The sequence below is a fragment of the Zonotrichia albicollis genome, chromosome Z (assembly GCF_047830755.1).
Source record: "Zonotrichia albicollis isolate bZonAlb1 chromosome Z, bZonAlb1.hap1, whole genome shotgun sequence".
Classification (NCBI taxonomy): Eukaryota; Metazoa; Chordata; class Aves; order Passeriformes; family Passerellidae; genus Zonotrichia; species Zonotrichia albicollis.
Window position 1 is genome coordinate 40,874,135 of NC_133860.1, and position 21,348 is coordinate 40,895,482.

Below are 21,348 nucleotides of genomic sequence, written 5' to 3' on the forward strand. Positions count from 1 at the left end.
AGAACTGCTGGACATGGCCAGCTCCCGTGGCATTCCCGGGGCAGCAGCTGACCTGGAGCGCGCCCTGCACTGCCTGCACCAGGCACGCGGCAGCGTTGCGGTAAGAAGCGGCTCTGTGGGCGCACACAAGAGGGCACAGGGAATGCACAAGGCCCGCCCACTGGGACAGCCTTTCCTGCCTGCTCCTTCAAGGAGTGTCTTTCTAGGGAGCAGAGCACTGGCTGCCTGCTGTGTCTCCTCCAGCTGCGTCAGGGCTGAGCCCAAAGGGCTCCAGCAGGGACAATCTCCCTCCTGCAGGCGGCGGCGCAAGGCCCTGCAGCCTGCTGCCTTGGAAATGGCCTGCCCGTCTGGGTTCTCTAAGACATTTGGAGGGGAAATTCCCACAAGCCTCAGTCAGCTGAGGCCATTCTGGCTGCAGCAGGAGCAAAATCATTACGTTGGTGAGCAAAATGCCACTCTTGGGGACCAGGATCAAAGGGCTGGGCAGCAAAAACTAGGCACTGGCATCAAATCCCAGGCTCTCACCCACATGGCATACAGTTGCTTGAATGTCTGAAGAGGCAAAGTAGCTGAAAGGCAGCATCTCTGATTTTTGGCTCATTTTGGATGTGGTGCGGTGGCTAAAGCCTTTTCCCCTTGGATCTTGCAGGAGGCTCTGGAGATGTTGCTCTCAGGGGGGCCTGCGAAAACTCAAGGCCATCCCTTGGCCGATTATCATTACACAGGTAAGCAAAGCAGAGCTTCTTACTTCGCTGACAGATGCTGCCGTCCCCTTCATTGTTGTGGCAAGCGTTTCTGCTTTAACAAATTGGGCTTAACACCAGCACAAGGTCTTGTCTTCTCGGCGGGTGGGGAAAGCACCAGCATCTAGTCCTTCAGCTTGACTTGTTTTCCAGTCCTTTTCCCTGGGCAATGCCTGCTCTTGTCTTCATCACCTTCTCAGGGAGCAGACATGTACTCACACGTCAATGATGGCCTGCTACCATTTGCTTTTTGTGGCCACTGGGATCCACTTCATGTGGATCCAGGGATCCATTTTCCTGCTGCTTTTTATTGCCAGGCTCTGACAGATGGACACCTGAGGAGAAGGACTCCTTCCAAAAGGCTTTCCACACCTATGGCAAGGATTTCCATCTCATCCAGAAGCAGGTAAAGCCGCAGGACATTCTTTACCTGAGCAGATCATCACCAGCAAAGCTTGCTTATGTCTGCTAACAAGCACTGGCCTTCAGTCTCTCTCTTCTCAAGTACCAAAACTGTTCAAGTAGTAACAAAACAGGACATCAAAGGCCTGTGTGAAAAGGATGATCCTGTCTCTCCAGCCCTTTTCTCCAAGCTCTTTTGGAAGATAAAGCTTTATTCTCTCAGACTTTTTGCGCAATTCTGCTGCTGCTTCCACAAGACATTGTGCTGGCATGACTGCAGTGAAGCCGGGAAAGAAGAGCTGTGCTAGATGCATTTCTTGTTGATCTGTGCATTACGTCTGTTGCCACGTAGCATGATACACGGTTTACTACATTGCATGATGCCTCTCTTTCTCCATGTTGATTTCATTTTACACCCTCCTCCATTTACTTCATGATTTTACTTCCTAGTTTACTCCATCTTCTACTTTTTCCCCAATGCACCCTACCAAGGAATTTTAGATTCCTTCTTTTTCCCTTCCCAACAGATCCAGACTAAGACCGTGGCACAGTGTGTGGAGTACTACTACACCTGGAAAAAGGAGCATCCAGTTGCCAGCACTCTTGCTCAGGTGAGGGGGAAGAAAATCCAGGCGTGCCAGGAGGGTGGAGAAACTGGGAGAAGGGGACAAAACCTGCTGGCGAGCCATGCCAGACACCGCTTTGCCAGGATCACATCAGCCCGTGTGCTGGCAAAGGCGCAGCAGATGCTGCCCAGGCCTTCCTTCTGCTGCTGCCCTGAAATACGCCATTCTGGAGCCTTTCTTTGGGCCAAGAAAGCCCCACCACCACCCAAATGGGCTTTGGCTCTCTACGGATGGTTTTCTCAAGGGCTGCCACCTTAGCTGACTCCAATCAGACCCTTCCTTCCCCACTTAATTCCCCTGACATCAGCAATCCCTGTGTTCAGGGAGATGCTGCAAACCTTCAGGCAGATTTTGTACATTCCCACCATACTCCCCAGGAAGGAGCTGCCAGTGCTGTGGCTCCCCTCACACTTTCCTTAACAGCAAAGAGCAATTGGGTTGGCAATAGTGAGAGAGAGAGAGGGAGAGACTATTCTGGGTTGTATAAAGTGTCTAACCATGTGTCTTCTCAAATTTGACTGAATTTCCATCCCATTCCCAAGACATTTCTGGAGGAAAACCAGAGGGAAATAGATGTTAGGCAGAGAGGTAGAAATAAGAAATGTCGAATTCTAGAGAGCCACACATTTATGCCACCCCTTTGGCCTGTAGAAAAGAGGAGCATTTCCCTCCAAGCTCTGCCTTGGCAGCCCGCCGCAGCCCACTGGCAAAGGCAGCCGTTTGCTCAGCTCTTGAGGCTTTGGAAGGATTTCCTGAGGCCGATAGATTTTTGTGCTGGATGCAGGCATTTCCAGCTTTCTGAGGGGAAGGAAACATTGAAACAGGATTCTTTGATTTCCAGGCCGTGGGCAAAGCCAAGAGGAGCAAAAGCCCCCCCAGAAAGGAGGAGGGGCAGACAGGGAAGAGAAGCCGCAAGAGGGCTGGCAGCGCCGAGTGTCCCTGCTGCCAACCGCGCCAGCCGCCCCGTTCGGCGGGAGGCCCCTTTCCCTGCGGCCAGTGCAAACGGTGCGCAACTTCCTGCTCCTTCTGCTCCAACCTGCGCCTTTGCACTAAAACAGGCTGACCCTTTGCAAAGGCGCCGCAGGGCAAGCTCACGCCACTTGCACCATCGCCCCTCGCAGCCCTGCTCAAGCGTACAACCCACCTCAAACCCAAACAGCTCCCTTCAAACCCAGCCTTCACAATCAAACCTTGCCATGCCCCAACCAGACACACTGCATCCAAGTAGCAGCAGATCCATCAAAGCTTCCTTTGATGCTGCTGATCAAATTCCAAATAGGATGCAACAAAAGGAGGAAGACATTTCAAGGCATTGAAACAAGAAAGGTTGGACTCATGGGCTGATCAATTCACAATGTGCCACTGCCCAAAAAGACAGAAATTTGGACTTAAACGGAGATCTTGGCGCTTGCTTCAATGGTGTGTACTAAATTGACCAATGTACTAAATTGACCAAATTTGTTTCCTATCTTCCAGGGTGTTTGAAACCATCAAGGAAAGGAACAAACACAGGAGAAGACATCGGCCTCGCAAGGAAGCAGAGCATCTCCCCAAGAAGAAAAGACCAAATTAGACAAGGCTGCGGCTTGTCCAGGCCTAGCAAGGCTTAGGTGTCAATAGGACTAGTTAGGAATAGGACTGATTTTTACGCTTTTAGACTTGTTGAAATTCTACTTAGTTAGTTTACATGATAGGAATCTCCTTCATTTCTTAGTTAAGTTACATGCATATTATTCAAGATTCTTTAGTAGTATTAGATTTATCAGTACCTGCAAGACATTTAGTGTTAGTTACGATCCGTCTTTTACCATTTTACCTTTATTGAGACAGAATCTGTTTTTATCATTAAACCGTGTTTGTTCCACTTTGTCTTTTGGTCTGTGTGAAATCACTCCAGCAACGTTTGTTCCATTTGCCCGCTGTTGCAAACACAGCACACTCCCTGACAGGAGAATCTGGGCACGCACCACCTCCCCCAGGCACAGCCCCTTGCTCAGCTGGCAGGACTGGCAAAGTTGTGTCTCCTTTACTGCCAGGGAAAGAACGCGGGCGCTTCATCCTTTGACTACTAAACATCTCAGCTGCCAGTGGAAAGGGAGGCTTGGTTTAATTCAATCAATTGGATCTAAATGATGGCTCTGCTCTCACCATCTTTTCTGCCTCAAAGCAACGGCTTTAGTCATTTTGTAGCCCAGCAACATAACTTTGTTTCATTTTGGGGGACTGATGGACCTGACCACCTTGGAGCACGTTTCTAGAACCCCTCCGATTCTATCACATTCATAACCACATGCACCACAAAGGTATCAGTCGTTCAGTTTCAGTTTCTCTTGAAAGGAACACTCTCCCGCCCTGGGCCTCCACCAATCTCCTCAGCTAAAGCAGAGCGGCTGGCATCATTATCCTCTCTCTGGCTTCCCACACTTCAGGTATTTGCAGCAAAGAAGAAGCAAAGTCCCTCTTTTATCTAGCCCAGCAAATGGCACTGCCCAGCAAGCCTTTGGTGGCAGGGGCTGTGCAGGGTGGAGAGGGGGCCAGGGAGGGGGCAATTGCCAGGCTGCTTCTGGGAAGCCCAGGCAAGCTTGCCCTTGTCTGATGGAGCCAGTGCAGCTGGCCTTTGGAGCCTACAAAGTGTCTGCCTTGCAGTGCCACTTGGTACAGCTGCCCCCTCACTTTGCTGCCCTGTGCGCAACATGCAGCTGGGAAGGAAGCAAGATGGGCACTGAAGCAAGATTTGCTTTGCCTTAACAATAGGCAGGAAAGCAGCAAAACTGGCTGGCTTTGGTCCTATCTGGCATCTAAGTATGAAAAGAAACGTGAAGGCCATCAGTGTGGAAAGGTAATTCCGTCAGCGTTCCTGTCTTAGAGGAATCCCCGAGTCTTTTGAGACAAACACTTAGCTTCTCCAAGGGAGCTGCAAGAGGGATGTAGAAATTCTGCATTCATGTGTGCTGCAGAAATGCCACTGTGCTGTCCCTGTGTGTGTGTGTGTGTGTCCCCATCATTTCCCCTGAGAAACATTCTGTTTCTCCAAGTTTCAGGGAAGGAATGATGAGGTGAGAGACCAGCTCAGAGGCCCAAGGAGGGAAAACATCAAGTGACATAACTGGGCACCAAACGGAGATTTGACAAAGGGGGCAGCATGAATGCCTCCACTTTGAGAGGAAGCTTTGAAGTTGGCTCTCTGCTGAACAACTTGCACATTCCAGCTCCTCTCAGAGCTGGAGGAGAGCCTGTGCAAGGAGTCGTGCTGCTTCTCCAGGGCAGGAGATGAGCTCTGGGCCCTTGGACACAGCCAGCCTCCTGGGCACGTTCAGCTGGGGACACCTTGCAGAGAAGCAGCGAGGAGAGCCACGCCTGTCCCTGCACTGCTTTTGCCCGTCTCCTCAGACCACGCAGGTCAAAAGGCCAATGGCAAGGGTCTCAGAGCAAGCTTGCAGCAGCAGAAGTAAAAGGGGCAAAGGTAGCCCATGCCTGTTTGTGTGCCATGGCTCCCCTGGGCTTCTACATGGAATGTTGGGCTGTGCCCATGGCAACTGTCGTTGTCTCCTGCTCCTGCGGCCGTTGGTGGAACGCTGCTGGAGCAGCACTGGAGCAGCAGCTGCAGGATCAGCTCCTGGGCTGTCCCTGACCAGCCGCCTCCTGCACTCAGCGCCACACCCGGCCTCTGCACCCACATCCTCGTCTCCCCGCCTGCCTCCAGGCATCCCCACAGCACTTGGGCACCGTCAAAGGTAAGAAAATCCCCGTTTGCCCTCAAAGCACTAACACAAGGCCACCAGGCTCCAGCTGCCTCTCCCACCAACCACGACACACAGCCTGCGTGCTCACTTTCCCCACACCAGCTTCCATGTCAAAGCGGGCTGCACCTTGCCAAGGAATCGTCTTGCCTCCCGGGCAAACACAGACACTTCCATAGTGGATGCAGAGAGCTGTCACAGTGCACTTGCAGATCCTCCTCCACAGATCACCTGCTTCAAAGTTCTTGGCACCCATTGCACTCCTAAACCCAGCTTTTGGTGACCCCAAAACAAATTGTTCATGGCTGAGGAGTTCAGGCCTTCAGTGTCAACAAATCCCATTATGCCCTGACTCAGCTCACACCTGCTCCAAAGCTGCAAAAACAAGAATGATGGCACTTCTCCTCTGGGACCCCTGTCATTCAGGCCATGCAAGCAATTTGACTGGCCTTGTCCTCAAGCACAGGTGTTCAACTTCAAAAATCATCTGCTATCAGCAATCCTTATGTGCTTGCATAGTTACGTCTCTGATAGGAACATTCTCTTTTCCTATCGTATAGATACTTTTTTGCAATGCAGGTAGGGCTGGTTCCGCCTCATGCTTAGGGGCAACTGGGAAATGCCATCTTCTCAAGAACACAATCACAGTATCAGAGAATTTTCTGGCTTGGAAGGGATTCTCAAAGATCACTGAGCCCAACTGCGGGGCAGCCTCAACAATCACACCCTGTGCCCAAGAGCGCTGTCCAAACAATTTTGAGGCTCAGTCAGCCTTGGTGCTGGGACCCCTTCCCTGGAGAGCCTGTTCCAGTGGCCAAGCACCCTCTGGCTGAAGAGCCTTTTCCTTCTATCCACCCTAAGCCTGCACTGGCACATCTTGCAGGCCATTCTCTTGGGTGTTCCCAGTGGCTCCAGGACTGAAGAGAGTAGTGCATGGCCTTCTGCTTCCCCTCCTCAGGAAGCTGCTGACTGCTAGAGGCTCCTGCCTAGGCAATTCCACCTCAAAAACATGGCAATGACAGCAAACAGAAAGGAGCTGGGACAGAGGAGCTCAGGCTTTGCAACCATGAGGATCAGAAGGAAGGCTACTGACACATCCTTGGCAGAACCATTTTTAACTGGAGCATTGTTTGGACCTTTTTCAGGTGGAAAGGAGAGGAACAATGAAAAGGAAAGCAAGAGCCAACAATCAGCCGTGAGTTTTGGCCTAGGGTTAAAGGGCAGCAAACTGGAGGAATGGCCAGGAGGAGAACTGCTCTTTCACACTCACGCTGGGATGGCTTCAAGCCTGTGCAGCCACAGGAAGGCTCTCTCGAGCACTTGCCTTTCTTACCTCCACCTCCTTCTTCCTTCAGACACATCAATGTTGGCAGCGACTTTCAGGCTCAGCTCCCAGAGCTGCAGAGCAGAGCACCAAGTGAGGATGAAGAGCCTGCAACCCTGGTCTGGAAGCCCTGGGGGGAAGATGACTCTGACATGGAAAAACCTGACAGAGGTAGCTTCTCTTCAAGCTTTTCTTCCACCCCTGACATACTTGGGTCTTTCAAAAGCTCCTTTTGCATAGAAAGGCAGCTTTTTGCAGCCTCTGCTTCTCTCCCTGTCTCGCCCATCTTCCCATCTACAAGTGTTAGAGGCAAGGAGAATGCTCTGCTTCTGCAGCAGAGCAGGAAAAAGAGCAAGCATCTTGCTCTCCAAATTGCTCAGGCCCATTTGCCACTGCAAGAGGGGAGATTGGCCTCCACTTCTTCTTACAGAAGCTGCTTTGAAGGGAGAGCCAGCACTGCGGGGGCCCTCGCTTCAGCTGGCCCTGCCTTTGCTCTCCTTTTCATGCTCTCCAAGCTGCTGCATTTAGCTCCCGGCCTTTCCTTGCGCCTTGCATGGCAACCTTTGCCCTTGCTGGCCTCAAGGCTGACTTTGGCTGGGTTTTTGTTGTGCTTGCAGTAAGAGAACTGCTGGACATGGCCAGCTCCCGTGGCATTCCCGGGGCAGCAGCTGACCTGGAGCGCGCCCTGCACTGCCTGCACCAGGCACGCGGCAGCGTTGCGCTAAGAAGCGGCTCTGTGGGCGCACACAAGAGGGCACAGGGAATGCACAAGGCCCGCCCACTGGGACAGCCTTTCCTGCCTGCTCCTTCAAGGAGTGTCTTTCTAGGGAGCAGAGCACTGGCTGCCTGCTGTGTCTCCTCCAGCTGCGTCAGGGCTGAGCCCAAAGGGCTCCAGCAGGGACAATCTCCCTCCTGCAGGCGGCGGCGCAAGGCCCTGCAGCCTGCTGCCTTGGAAATGGCCTGCCCGTCTGGGTTCTCTAAGACATTTGGAGGGGAAATTCCCACAAGCCTCAGTCAGCTGAGGCCATTCTGGCTGCAGCAGGAGCAAAATCATTACGTTGGTGAGCAAAATGCCACTCTTGGGGACCAGGATCAAAGGGCTGGGCAGCAAAAACTAGGCACTGGCATCAAATCCCAGGCTCTCACCCACATGGCATACAGTTGCTTGAATGTCTGAAGAGGCAAAGTAGCTCTGAAGGCAGCATCTCTGATTTTTGGCTCATTTTGGATGTGGTGCGGTGGCTAAGCCTTTTCCCCTTGGATCTTGCAGGAGGCTCTGGAGATGTTGCTCTCAGGGGGGCCTGCGACAACTCAAGGCCATCCCTTGGCCGATTATCATTACGCAGGTAAGCAAAGCAGAGCTTCTTCCTTCACTGGCAGATGCTGCCGTCCCCTTCATTGTTGTGGCAAGCGTTTCTGCTTTAACAAATTGGGCTTAACACCAGCACAAGGTCTTGTCTTCTCGGCGGGTGGGGAAAGCACCAGCATCTAGTCCTTCAGCTTGACTTGTTTTCCAGTCCTTTTCCCTGGGCAATGCCTGCTCTTGTCTTCATCACCTTCTCAGGGAGCAGACATGTACTCACACGTCAATGATGGCCTGCTACCATTTGCTTTTTGTGGCCACTGGGATCCACTTCATGTGGATCCAGGGATCCATTTTCCTGCTGCTTTTTATTGCCAGGCTCTGACAGATGGACACCTGAGGAGAAGGACTCCTTCCAAAAGGCTTTCCACACCTATGGCAAGGATTTCCATCTCATCCAGAAGCAGGTAAAGCCGCAGGACATTCTTTACCTGAGCAGATCATCACCAGCAAAGCTTGCTTATGTCTGCTAACAAGCACTGGCCTTCAGTCTCTCTCTTCTCAAGTACCAAAACTGTTCAAGTAGTAACAAAACAGGACATCAAAGGCCTGTGTGAAAAGGATGATCCTGTCTCTCCAGCCCTTTTCTCCAAGCTCTTTTGGAAGATAAAGCTTTATTCTCTCAGACTTTTTGCGCAATTCTGCTGCTGCTTCCACAAGACATTGTGCTGGCATGACTGCAGTGAAGCCGGGAAAGAAGAGCTGTGCTAGATGCATTTCTTGTTGATCTGTGCATTACGTCTGTTGCCACGTAGCATGATACACGGTTTACTACATTGCATGATGCCTCTCTTTCTCCATGTTGATTTCATTTTACACCCTCCTCCATTTACTTCATGATTTTACTTCCTAGTTTACTCCATCTTCTACTTTTTCCCCAATGCACCCTACCAAGGAATTTTAGATTCCTTCTTTTTCCCTTCCCAACAGATCCAGACTAAGACCGTGGCACAGTGTGTGGAGTACTACTACACCTGGAAAAAGGAGCATCCAGTTGCCAGCACTCTTGCTCAGGTGAGGGGGAAGAAAATCCAGGCGTGCCAGGAGGGTGGAGAAACTGGGAGAAGGGGACAAAACCTGCTGGCGAGCCATGCCAGACACCGCTTTGCCAGGATCACATCAGCCCGTGCGCTGGCAAAGGCGCAGCAGATGCTGCCCAGGCCTTCCTTCTGCTGCTGCCCTGAAATACGCCATTCTGGAGCCTAACTTTGGGCCAAGAAAGCCCCACCACCACCCAAATGGGCTTTGGCTCTCTACGGATGGTTTTCTCAAGGGCTGCCACCTTAGCTGACTCCAATCAGACCCTTCCTTCCCCACTTAATTCCCCTGACATCAGCAATCCCTGTGTTCAGGGAGATGCTGCAAACCTTCAGGCAGATTTTGTACATTCCCACCATACTCCCCAGGAAGGAGCTGCCAGTGCTGTGGCTCCCCTCACACTTTCCTTAACAGCAAAGAGCAATTGGGTTGGCAATAGTGAGAGAGAGAGAGGGAGAGACTATTCTGGGTTGTATAAAGTGTCTAACCATGTGTCTTCTCAAATTTGACTGAATTTCCATCCCATTCCCAAGACATTTCTGGAGGAAAACCAGAGGGAAATAGATGTTAGGCAGAGAGGTAGAAATAAGAAATGTCGAATTCTAGAGAGCCACACATTTATGCCACCCCTTTGGCCTGTAGAAAAGAGGAGCATTTCCCTCCAAGCTCTGCCTTGGCAGCCCGCCGCAGCCCACTGGCAAAGGCAGCCGTTTGCTCAGCTCTTGAGGCTTTGGAAGGATTTCCTGAGGCCGATAGATTTTTGTGCTGGATGCAGGCATTTCCAGCTTTCTGAGGGGAAGGAAACATTGAAACAGGATTCTTTGATTTCCAGGCCGTGGGCAAAGCCAAGAGGAGCAAAAGCCCCCCCAGAAAGGAGGAGGGGCAGACAGGGAAGAGAAGCCGCAAGAGGGCTGGCAGCGCCGAGTGTCCCTGCTGCCAACCGCGCCAGCCGCCCCGTTCGGCGGGAGGCCCCTTTCCCTGCGGCCAGTGCAAACGGTGCGCAACTTCCTGCTCCTTCTGCTCCAACCTGCGCCTTTGCACTAAAACAGGCTGACCCTTTGCAAAGGCGCCGCAGGGCAAGCTCACGCCACTTGCACCATCGCCCCTCGCAGCCCTGCTCAAGCGTACAACCCACCTCAAACCCAAACAGCTCCCTTCAAACCCAGCCTTCACAATCAAACCTTGCCATGCCCCAACCAGACACACTGCATCCAAGTAGCAGCAGATCCATCAAAGCTTCCTTTGATGCTGCTGATCAAATTCCAAATAGGATGCAACAAAAGGAGGAAGACATTTCAAGGCATTGAAACAAGAAAGGTTGGACTCATGGGCTGATCAATTCACAATGTGCCACTGCCCAAAAAGACAGAAATTTGGACTTAAACGGAGATCTTGGCGCTTGCTTCAATGGTGTGTACTAAATTGACCAATGTACTAAATTGACCAAATTTGTTTCCTATCTTCCAGGGTGTTTGAAACCATCAAGGAAAGGAACAAACACAGGAGAAGACATCGGCCTCGCAAGGAAGCAGAGCATCTCCCCAAGAAGAAAAGACCAAATTAGACAAGGCTGCGGCTTGTCCAGGCCTAGCAAGGCTTAGGTGTCAATAGGACTAGTTAGGAATAGGACTGATTTTTACGCTTTTAGACTTGTTGAAATTCTACTTAGTTAGTTTACATGATAGGAATCTCCTTCATTTCTTAGTTAAGTTACATGCATATTATTCAAGATTCTTTAGTAGTATTAGATTTATCAGTACCTGCAAGACATTTAGTGTTAGTTACGATCCGTCTTTTACCATTTTACCTTTATTGAGACAGAATCTGTTTTTATCATTAAACCGTGTTTGTTCCACTTTGTCTTTTGGTCTGTGTGAAATCACTCCAGCAACGTTTGTTCCATTTGCCCGCTGTTGCAAACACAGCACACTCCCTGACAGGAGAATCTGGGCACGCACCACCTCCCCCAGGCACAGCCCCTTGCTCAGCTGGCAGGACTGGCAAAGTTGTGTCTCCTTTACTGCCAGGGAAAGAACGCGGGCGCTTCATCCTTTGACTACTAAACATCTCAGCTGCCAGTGGAAAGGGAGGCTTGGTTTAATTCAATCAATTGGATCTAAATGATGGCTCTGCTCTCACCATCTTTTCTGCCTCAAAGCAACGGCTTTAGTCATTTTGTAGCCCAGCAACATAACTTTGTTTCATTTTGGGGGACTGATGGACCTGACCACCTTGGAGCACGTTTCTAGAACCCCTCCGATTCTATCACATTCATAACCACATGCACCACAAAGGTATCAGTCGTTCAGTTTCAGTTTCTCTTGAAAGGAACACTCTCCCGCCCTGGGCCTCCACCAATCTCCTCAGCTAAAGCAGAGCGGCTGGCATCATTATCCTCTCTCTGGCTTCCCACACTTCAGGTATTTGCAGCAAAGAAGAAGCAAAGTCCCTCTTTTATCTAGCCCAGCAAATGGCACTGCCCAGCAAGCCTTTGGTGGCAGGGGCTGTGCAGGGTGGAGAGGGGGCCAGGGAGGGGGCAATTGCCAGGCTGCTTCTGGGAAGCCCAGGCAAGCTTGCCCTTGTCTGATGGAGCCAGTGCAGCTGGCCTTTGGAGCCTACAAAGTGTCTGCCTTGCAGTGCCACTTGGTACAGCTGCCCCCTCACTTTGCTGCCCTGTGCGCAACATGCAGCTGGGAAGGAAGCAAGATGGGCACTGAAGCAAGATTTGCTTTGCCTTAACAATAGGCAGGAAAGCAGCAAAACTGGCTGGCTTTGGTCCTATCTGGCATCTAAGTATGAAAAGAAACGTGAAGGCCATCAGTGTGGAAAGGTAATTCCGTCAGCGTTCCTGTCTTAGAGGAATCCCCGAGTCTTTTGAGACAAACACTTAGCTTCTCCAAGGGAGCTGCAAGAGGGATGTAGAAATTCTGCATTCATGTGTGCTGCAGAAATGCCACTGTGCTGTCCCTGTGTGTGTGTGTGTGTGTCCCCATCATTTCCCCTGAGAAACATTCTGTTTCTCCAAGTTTCAGGGAAGGAATGATGAGGTGAGAGACCAGCTCAGAGGCCCAAGGAGGGAAAACATCAAGTGACATAACTGGGCACCAAACGGAGATTTGACAAAGGGGGCAGCATGAATGCCTCCACTTTGAGAGGAAGCTTTGAAGTTGGCTCTCTGCTGAACAACTTGCACATTCCAGCTCCTCTCAGAGCTGGAGGAGAGCCTGTGCAAGGAGTCGTGCTGCTTCTCCAGGGCAGGAGATGAGCTCTGGGCCCTTGGACACAGCCAGCCTCCTGGGCACGTTCAGCTGGGGACACCTTGCAGAGAAGCAGCGAGGAGAGCCACGCCTGTCCCTGCACTGCTTTTGCCCGTCTCCTCAGACCACGCAGGTCAAAAGGCCAATGGCAAGGGTCTCAGAGCAAGCTTGCAGCAGCAGAAGTAAAAGGGGCAAAGGTAGCCCATGCCTGTTTGTGTGCCATGGCTCCCCTGGGCTTCTACATGGAATGTTGGGCTGTGCCCATGGCAACTGTCGTTGTCTCCTGCTCCTGCGGCCGTTGGTGGAACGCTGCTGGAGCAGCACTGGAGCAGCAGCTGCAGGATCAGCTCCTGGGCTGTCCCTGACCAGCCGCCTCCTGCACTCAGCGCCACACCCGGCCTCTGCACCCACATCCTCGTCTCCCCGCCTGCCTCCAGGCATCCCCACAGCACTTGGGCACCGTCAAAGGTAAGAAAATCCCCGTTTGCCCTCAAAGCACTAACACAAGGCCACCAGGCTCCAGCTGCCTCTCCCACCAACCACGACACACAGCCTGCGTGCTCACTTTCCCCACACCAGCTTCCATGTCAAAGCGGGCTGCACCTTGCCAAGGAATCGTCTTGCCTCCCGGGCAAACACAGACACTTCCATAGTGGATGCAGAGAGCTGTCACAGTGCACTTGCAGATCCTCCTCCACAGATCACCTGCTTCAAAGTTCTTGGCACCCATTGCACTCCTAAACCCAGCTTTTGGTGACCCCAAAACAAATTGTTCATGGCTGAGGAGTTCAGGCCTTCAGTGTCAACAAATCCCATTATGCCCTGACTCAGCTCACACCTGCTCCAAAGCTGCAAAAACAAGAATGATGGCACTTCTCCTCTGGGACCCCTGTCATTCAGGCCATGCAAGCAATTTGACTGGCCTTGTCCTCAAGCACAGGTGTTCAACTTCAAAAATCATCTGCTATCAGCAATCCTTATGTGCTTGCATAGTTACGTCTCTGATAGGAACATTCTCTTTTCCTATCGTATAGATACTTTTTTGCAATGCAGGTAGGGCTGGTTCCGCCTCATGCTTAGGGGCAACTGGGAAATGCCATCTTCTCAAGAACACAATCACAGTATCAGAGAATTTTCTGGCTTGGAAGGGATTCTCAAAGATCACTGAGCCCAACTGCGGGGCAGCCTCAACAATCACACCCTGTGCCCAAGAGCGCTGTCCAAACAATTTTGAGGCTCAGTCAGCCTTGGTGCTGGGACCCCTTCCCTGGAGAGCCTGTTCCAGTGGCCAAGCACCCTCTGGCTGAAGAGCCTTTTCCTTCTATCCACCCTAAGCCTGCACTGGCACATCTTGCAGGCCATTCTCTTGGGTGTTCCCAGTGGCTCCAGGACTGAAGAGAGTAGTGCATGGCCTTCTGCTTCCCCTCCTCAGGAAGCTGCTGACTGCTAGAGGCTCCTGCCTAGGCAATTCCACCTCAAAAACATGGCAATGACAGCAAACAGAAAGGAGCTGGGACAGAGGAGCTCAGGCTTTGCAACCATGAGGATCAGAAGGAAGGCTACTGACACATCCTTGGCAGAACCATTTTTAACTGGAGCATTGTTTGGACCTTTTTCAGGTGGAAAGGAGAGGAACAATGAAAAGGAAAGCAAGAGCCAACAATCAGCCGTGAGTTTTGGCCTAGGGTTAAAGGGCAGCAAACTGGAGGAATGGCCAGGAGGAGAACTGCTCTTTCACACTCACGCTGGGATGGCTTCAAGCCTGTGCAGCCACAGGAAGGCTCTCTCGAGCACTTGCCTTTCTTACCTCCACCTCCTTCTTCCTTCAGACACATCAATGTTGGCAGCGACTTTCAGGCTCAGCTCCCAGAGCTGCAGAGCAGAGCACCAAGTGAGGATGAAGAGCCTGCAACCCTGGTCTGGAAGCCCTGGGGGGAAGATGACTCTGACATGGAAAAACCTGACAGAGGTAGCTTCTCTTCAAGCTTTTCTTCCACCCCTGACATACTTGGGTCTTTCAAAAGCTCCTTTTGCATAGAAAGGCAGCTTTTTGCAGCCTCTGCTTCTCTCCCTGTCTCGCCCATCTTCCCATCTACAAGTGTTAGAGGCAAGGAGAATGCTCTGCTTCTGCAGCAGAGCAGGAAAAAGAGCAAGCATCTTGCTCTCCAAATTGCTCAGGCCCATTTGCCACTGCAAGAGGGGAGATTGGCCTCCACTTCTTCTTACAGAAGCTGCTTTGAAGGGAGAGCCAGCACTGCGGGGGCCCTCGCTTCAGCTGGCCCTGCCTTTGCTCTCCTTTTCATGCTCTCCAAGCTGCTGCATTTAGCTCCCGGCCTTTCCTTGCGCCTTGCATGGCAACCTTTGCCCTTGCTGGCCTCAAGGCTGACTTTGGCTGGGTTTTTGTTGTGCTTGCAGTAAGAGAACTGCTGGACATGGCCAGCTCCCGTGGCATTCCCGGGGCAGCAGCTGACCTGGAGCGCGCCCTGCACTGCCTGCACCAGGCACGCGGCAGCGTTGCGGTAAGAAGCGGCTCTGTGGGCGCACACAAGAGGGCACAGGGAATGCACAAGGCCCGCCCACTGGGACAGCCTTTCCTGCCTGCTCCTTCAAGGAGTGTCTTTCTAGGGAGCAGAGCACTGGCTGCCTGCTGTGTCTCCTCCAGCTGCGTCAGGGCTGAGCCCAAAGGGCTCCAGCAGGGACAATCTCCCTCCTGCAGGCGGCGGCGCAAGGCCCTGCAGCCTGCTGCCTTGGAAATGGCCTGCCCGTCTGGGTTCTCTAAGACATTTGGAGGGGAAATTCCCACAAGCCTCAGTCAGCTGAGGCCATTCTGGCTGCAGCAGGAGCAAAATCATTACGTTGGTGAGCAAAATGCCACTCTTGGGGACCAGGATCAAAGGGCTGGGCAGCAAAAACTAGGCACTGGCATCAAATCCCAGGCTCTCACCCACATGGCATACAGTTGCTTGAATGTCTGAAGAGGCAAAGTAGCTCTGAAGGCAGCATCTCTGATTTTTGGCTCATTTTGGATGTGGTGCGGTGGCTAAGCCTTTTCCCCTTGGATCTTGCAGGAGGCTCTGGAGATGTTGCTCTCAGGGGGGCCTGCGACAACTCAAGGCCATCCCTTGGCCGATTATCATTACGCAGGTAAGCAAAGCAGAGCTTCTTCCTTCACTGGCAGATGCTGCCGTCCCCTTCATTGTTGTGGCAAGCGTTTCTGCTTTAACAAATTGGGCTTAACACCAGCACAAGGTCTTGTCTTCTCGGCGGGTGGGGAAAGCACCAGCATCTAGTCCTTCAGCTTGACTTGTTTTCCAGTCCTTTTCCCTGGGCAATGCCTGCTCTTGTCTTCATCACCTTCTCAGGGAGCAGACATGTACTCACACGTCAATGATGGCCTGCTACCATTTGCTTTTTGTGGCCACTGGGATCCACTTCATGTGGATCCAGGGATCCATTTTCCTGCTGCTTTTTATTGCCAGGCTCTGACAGATGGACACCTGAGGAGAAGGACTCCTTCCAAAAGGCTTTCCACACCTATGGCAAGGATTTCCATCTCATCCAGAAGCAGGTAAAGCCGCAGGACATTCTTTACCTGAGCAGATCATCACCAGCAAAGCTTGCTTATGTCTGCTAACAAGCACTGGCCTTCAGTCTCTCTCTTCTCAAGTACCAAAACTGTTCAAGTAGTAACAAAACAGGACATCAAAGGCCTGTGTGAAAAGGATGATCCTGTCTCTCCAGCCCTTTTCTCCAAGCTCTTTTGGAAGATAAAGCTTTATTCTCTCAGACTTTTTGCGCAATTCTGCTGCTGCTTCCACAAGACATTGTGCTGGCATGACTGCAGTGAAGCCGGGAAAGAAGAGCTGTGCTAGATGCATTTCTTGTTGATCTGTGCATTACGTCTGTTGCCACGTAGCATGATACACGGTTTACTACATTGCATGATGCCTCTCTTTCTCCATGTTGATTTCATTTTACACCCTCCTCCATTTACTTCATGATTTTACTTCCTAGTTTACTCCATCTTCTACTTTTTCCCCAATGCACCCTACCAAGGAATTTTAGATTCCTTCTTTTTCCCTTCCCAACAGATCCAGACTAAGACCGTGGCACAGTGTGTGGAGTACTACTACACCTGGAAAAAGGAGCATCCAGTTGCCAGCACTCTTGCTCAGGTGAGGGGGAAGAAAATCCAGGCGTGCCAGGAGGGTGGAGAAACTGGGAGAAGGGGACAAAACCTGCTGGCGAGCCATGCCAGACACCGCTTTGCCAGGATCACATCAGCCCGTGCGCTGGCAAAGGCGCAGCAGATGCTGCCCAGGCCTTCCTTCTGCTGCTGCCCTGAAATACGCCATTCTGGAGCCTAACTTTGGGCCAAGAAAGCCCCACCACCACCCAAATGGGCTTTGGCTCTCTACGGATGGTTTTCTCAAGGGCTGCCACCTTAGCTGACTCCAATCAGACCCTTCCTTCCCCACTTAATTCCCCTGACATCAGCAATCCCTGTGTTCAGGGAGATGCTGCAAACCTTCAGGCAGATTTTGTACATTCCCACCATACTCCCCAGGAAGGAGCTGCCAGTGCTGTGGCTCCCCTCACACTTTCCTTAACAGCAAAGAGCAATTGGGTTGGCAATAGTGAGAGAGAGAGAGGGAGAGACTATTCTGGGTTGTATAAAGTGTCTAACCATGTGTCTTCTCAAATTTGACTGAATTTCCATCCCATTCCCAAGACATTTCTGGAGGAAAACCAGAGGGAAATAGATGTTAGGCAGAGAGGTAGAAATAAGAAATGTCGAATTCTAGAGAGCCACACATTTATGCCACCCCTTTGGCCTGTAGAAAAGAGGAGCATTTCCCTCCAAGCTCTGCCTTGGCAGCCCGCCGCAGCCCACTGGCAAAGGCAGCCGTTTGCTCAGCTCTTGAGGCTTTGGAAGGATTTCCTGAGGCCGATAGATTTTTGTGCTGGATGCAGGCATTTCCAGCTTTCTGAGGGGAAGGAAACATTGAAACAGGATTCTTTGATTTCCAGGGCGTGGGCAAAGCCAAGAGGAGCAAAAGCCCCCCCAGAAAGGAGGAGGGGCAGACAGGGAAGAGAAGCCGCAAGAGGGCTGGCAGCGCCGAGTGTCCCTGCTGCCAACCGCGCCAGCCGCCCCGTTCGGCGGGAGGCCCCTTTCCCTGCGGCCAGTGCAAACGGTGCGCAACTTCCTGCTCCTTCTGCTCCAACCTGCGCCTTTGCACTAAAACAGGCTGACCCTTTGCAAAGGCGCCGCAGGGCAAGCTCACGCCACTTGCACCATCGCCCCTCGCAGCCCTGCTCAAGCGTACAACCCACCTCAAACCCAAACAGCTCCCTTCAAACCCAGCCTTCACAATCAAACCTTGCCATGCCCAAACCAGACACACTGCATCCAAGTAGCAGCAGATCCATCAAAGCTTCCTTTGATGCTGCTGATCAAATTCCAAATAGGATGCAACAAAAGGAGGAAGACATTTCAAGGCATTGAAACAAGAAAGGTTGGACTCATGGGCTGATCAATTCACAATGTGCCACTGCCCAAAAAGACAGAAATTTGGACTTAAACGGAGATCTTGGCGCTTGCTTCAATGGTGTGTACTAAATTGACCAATGTACTAAATTGACCAAATTTGTTTCCTATCTTCCAGGGTGTTTGAAACCATCAAGGAAAGGAACAAACACAGGAGAAGACATCGGCCTCGCAAGGAAGCAGAGCATCTCCCCAAGAAGAAAAGACCAAATTAGACAAGGCTGCGGCTTGTCCAGGCCTAGCAAGGCTTAGGCGTCAATAGGACTAGTTAGGAATAGGACTGATTTTTACGCTTTTAGACTTGTTGAAATTCTACTTAGTTAGTTTACATGATAGGAATCTCCTTCATTTCTTAGTTAAGTTACATGCATATTATTCAAGATTCTTTAGTAGTATTAGATTTATCAGTACCTGCAAGACATTTAGTGTTAGTTACGATCCGTCTTTTACCATTTTACCTTTATTGAGACAGAATCTGTTTTTATCATTAAACCGTGTTTGTTCCACTTTGTCTTTTGGTCTGTGTGAAATCACTCCAGCAACGTTTGTTCCATTTGCCCGCTGTTGCAAACACAGCACACTCCCTGACAGGAGAATCTGGGCACGCACCACCTCCCCCAGGCACAGCCCCTTGCTCAGCTGGCAGGACTGGCAAAGTTGTGTCTCCTTTACTGCCAGGGAAAGAACGCGGGCGCTTCATCCTTTGACTACTAAACATCTCAGCTGCCAGTGGAAAGGGAGGCTTTGTTTAATTCAATCAATTGGATCTAAATGATGGCTCTGCTCTCACCATCTTTTCTGCCTCAAAGCAACGGCTTTAGTCATTTTGTAGCCCAGCAACATAACTTTGTTTCATTTTGGGGGACTGATGGACCTGACCACCTTGGAGCACGTTTCTAGAACCCCTCCGATTCTATCACATTCATAACCACATGCACCACAAAGGTATCAGTCGTTCAGTTTCAGTTTCTCTTGAAAGGAACACTCTCCCGCCCTGGGCCTCCACCAATCTCCTCAGCTAAAGCAGAGCGGCTGGCATCATTATCCTCTCTCTGGCTTCCCACACTTCAGGTATTTGCAGCAAAGAAGAAGCAAAGTCCCTCTTTTATCTAGCCCAGCAAATGGCACTGCCCAGCAAGCCTTTGGTGGCAGGGGCTGTGCAGGGTGGAGAGGGGGCCAGGGAGGGGGCAATTGCCAGGCTGCTTCTGGGAAGCGCAGGCAAGCTTGCCCTTGTCTGATGGAGCCAGTGCAGCTGGCCTTTGGAGCCTACAAAGTGTCTGCCTTGCAGTGCCACTTGGTACAGCTGCCCCCTCACTTTGCTGCCCTGTGCGCAACATGCAGCTGGGAAGGAAGCAAGATGGGCACTGAAGCAAGATTTGCTTTGCCTTAACAATAGGCAGGAAAGCAGCAAAACTGGCTGGCTTTGGTCCTATCTGGCATCTAAGTATGAAAAGAAACGTGAAGGCCGTCAGTGTGGAAAGGTAATTCCGTCAGCGTTCCTGTCTTAGAGGAATCCCCGAGTCTTTTGAGACAAACACCTAGCTTCTCCAAGGGAGCTGCAAGAGGGATGTAGAAATTCTGCATTCATGTGTGCTGCAGAAATGCCACTGTGCTGTCCCTGTGTGTGTGTGTGTGTGTGTGTCCCCATCATTTCCCCTGAGAAACATTCTGTTTCTCCAAGTTTCAGGGAAGGAATGATGAGGTGAGAGACCAGCTCAGAGGCCCAAGGAGGGAAAACATCAAGTGACATAACTGGGCACCAAACGGAGATTTGACAAAGGGGGCAGCATGAATGCCTCCACTTTGAGAGGAAGCTTTGAAGTTGGCTCTCTGCTGAACAACTTGCACATTCCAGCTCCTCTCAGAGCTGGAGGAGAGCCTGTGGGAGGAGTCGTGCTGCTTCTCCAGGGCAGGAGATGAGCTCTGGGCCCTTGGACACAGCCAGCCTCCTGGGCACGTTCAGCTGGGGACACCTTGCAGAGAAGCAGCGAGGAGAGACACGCCTGTCCCTGCACTGCTTTTGCCCGTCTCCTCAGACCACGCAGGTCAAAAGGCCAATGGCAAGGGTCTCAGAGCAAGCTTGCAGCAGCAGAAGTAAAAGGGGCAAAGGTAGCCCATGCCTGTTTGTGTGCCATGGCTCCCCTGGGCTTCTACATGGAATGTTGGGCTGTGCCCATGGCAACTGTCGTTGTCTCCTGCTCCTGCGGCCGTTGGTGGAACGCTGCTGGAGCAGCACTGGAGCAGCAGCTGCAGGATCAGCTCCTGGGCTGTCCCTGAGCAGCCGCCTCCTGCACTCAGCGCCACACCCGGCCTCTGCACCCACATCCTCGTCTCCCCGCCTGCCTCCAGGCATCCCCACAGCACTTGGGCACCGTCAAAGGTAAGAAAATCCCCGTTTGCCCTCAAAGCACTAACACAAGGCCACCAGGCTCCAGCTGCCTCTCCCACCAACCACGACACACAGCCTGCGTGCTCACTTTCCCCACACCAGCTTCCATGTCAAAGCGGGCTGCACCTTGCCAAGGAATCGTCTTGCCTCCCGGGCAAACACAGACACTTCCATAGTGGATGCAGAGAGCTGTCACAGTGCACTTGCAGATCCTCCTCCACAGATCACCTGCTTCAAAGTTCTTGGCACCCATTGCACTCCTAAACCCAGCTTTTGGTGACCCCAAAACAAATTGTTCATGGCTGAGGAGTTCAGGCCTTCAGTGTCAACAAATCCCATTATGCCCTGACTCAGCTCACACCTGCTCCAAAGCTGCAAAAACAAGAATGATGGCACTTCTCCTCTGGGACCCCTGTCATTCAGGCCATGCAAGCAATTTGACTGGCCTTGTCCTCAAGCACAGGTGTTCAACTTCAAAAATCATCTGCTATCAGCAATCCTTATGTGCTTGCATAGTTACGTCTCTGATAGGAACATTCTCTTTTCCTATCGTATAGATACTTTTTTGCAATGCAGGTAGGGCTGGTTCCGCCTCATGCTTAGGGGCAACTGGGAAATGCCGTCTTCTCAAGAACACAATCACAGTATCAGAGAATTTTCTGGCTTGGAAGGGATTCTCAAAGATCACTGAGCCCAACTGCGGGGCAGCCTCAACAATCACACCCTGTGCCCAAGAGCGCTGTCCAAACAATTTTGAGGCTCAGTCAGCCTTGGTGCTGGGACCCCTTCCCTGGAGAGCCTGTTCCAGTGGCCAAGCACCCTCTGGCTGAAGAGCCTTTTCCTTCTATCCACCCTAAGCCTGCACTGGCACATCTTGCAGGCCATTCTCTTGGGTGTTCCCAGTGGCTCCAGGACTGA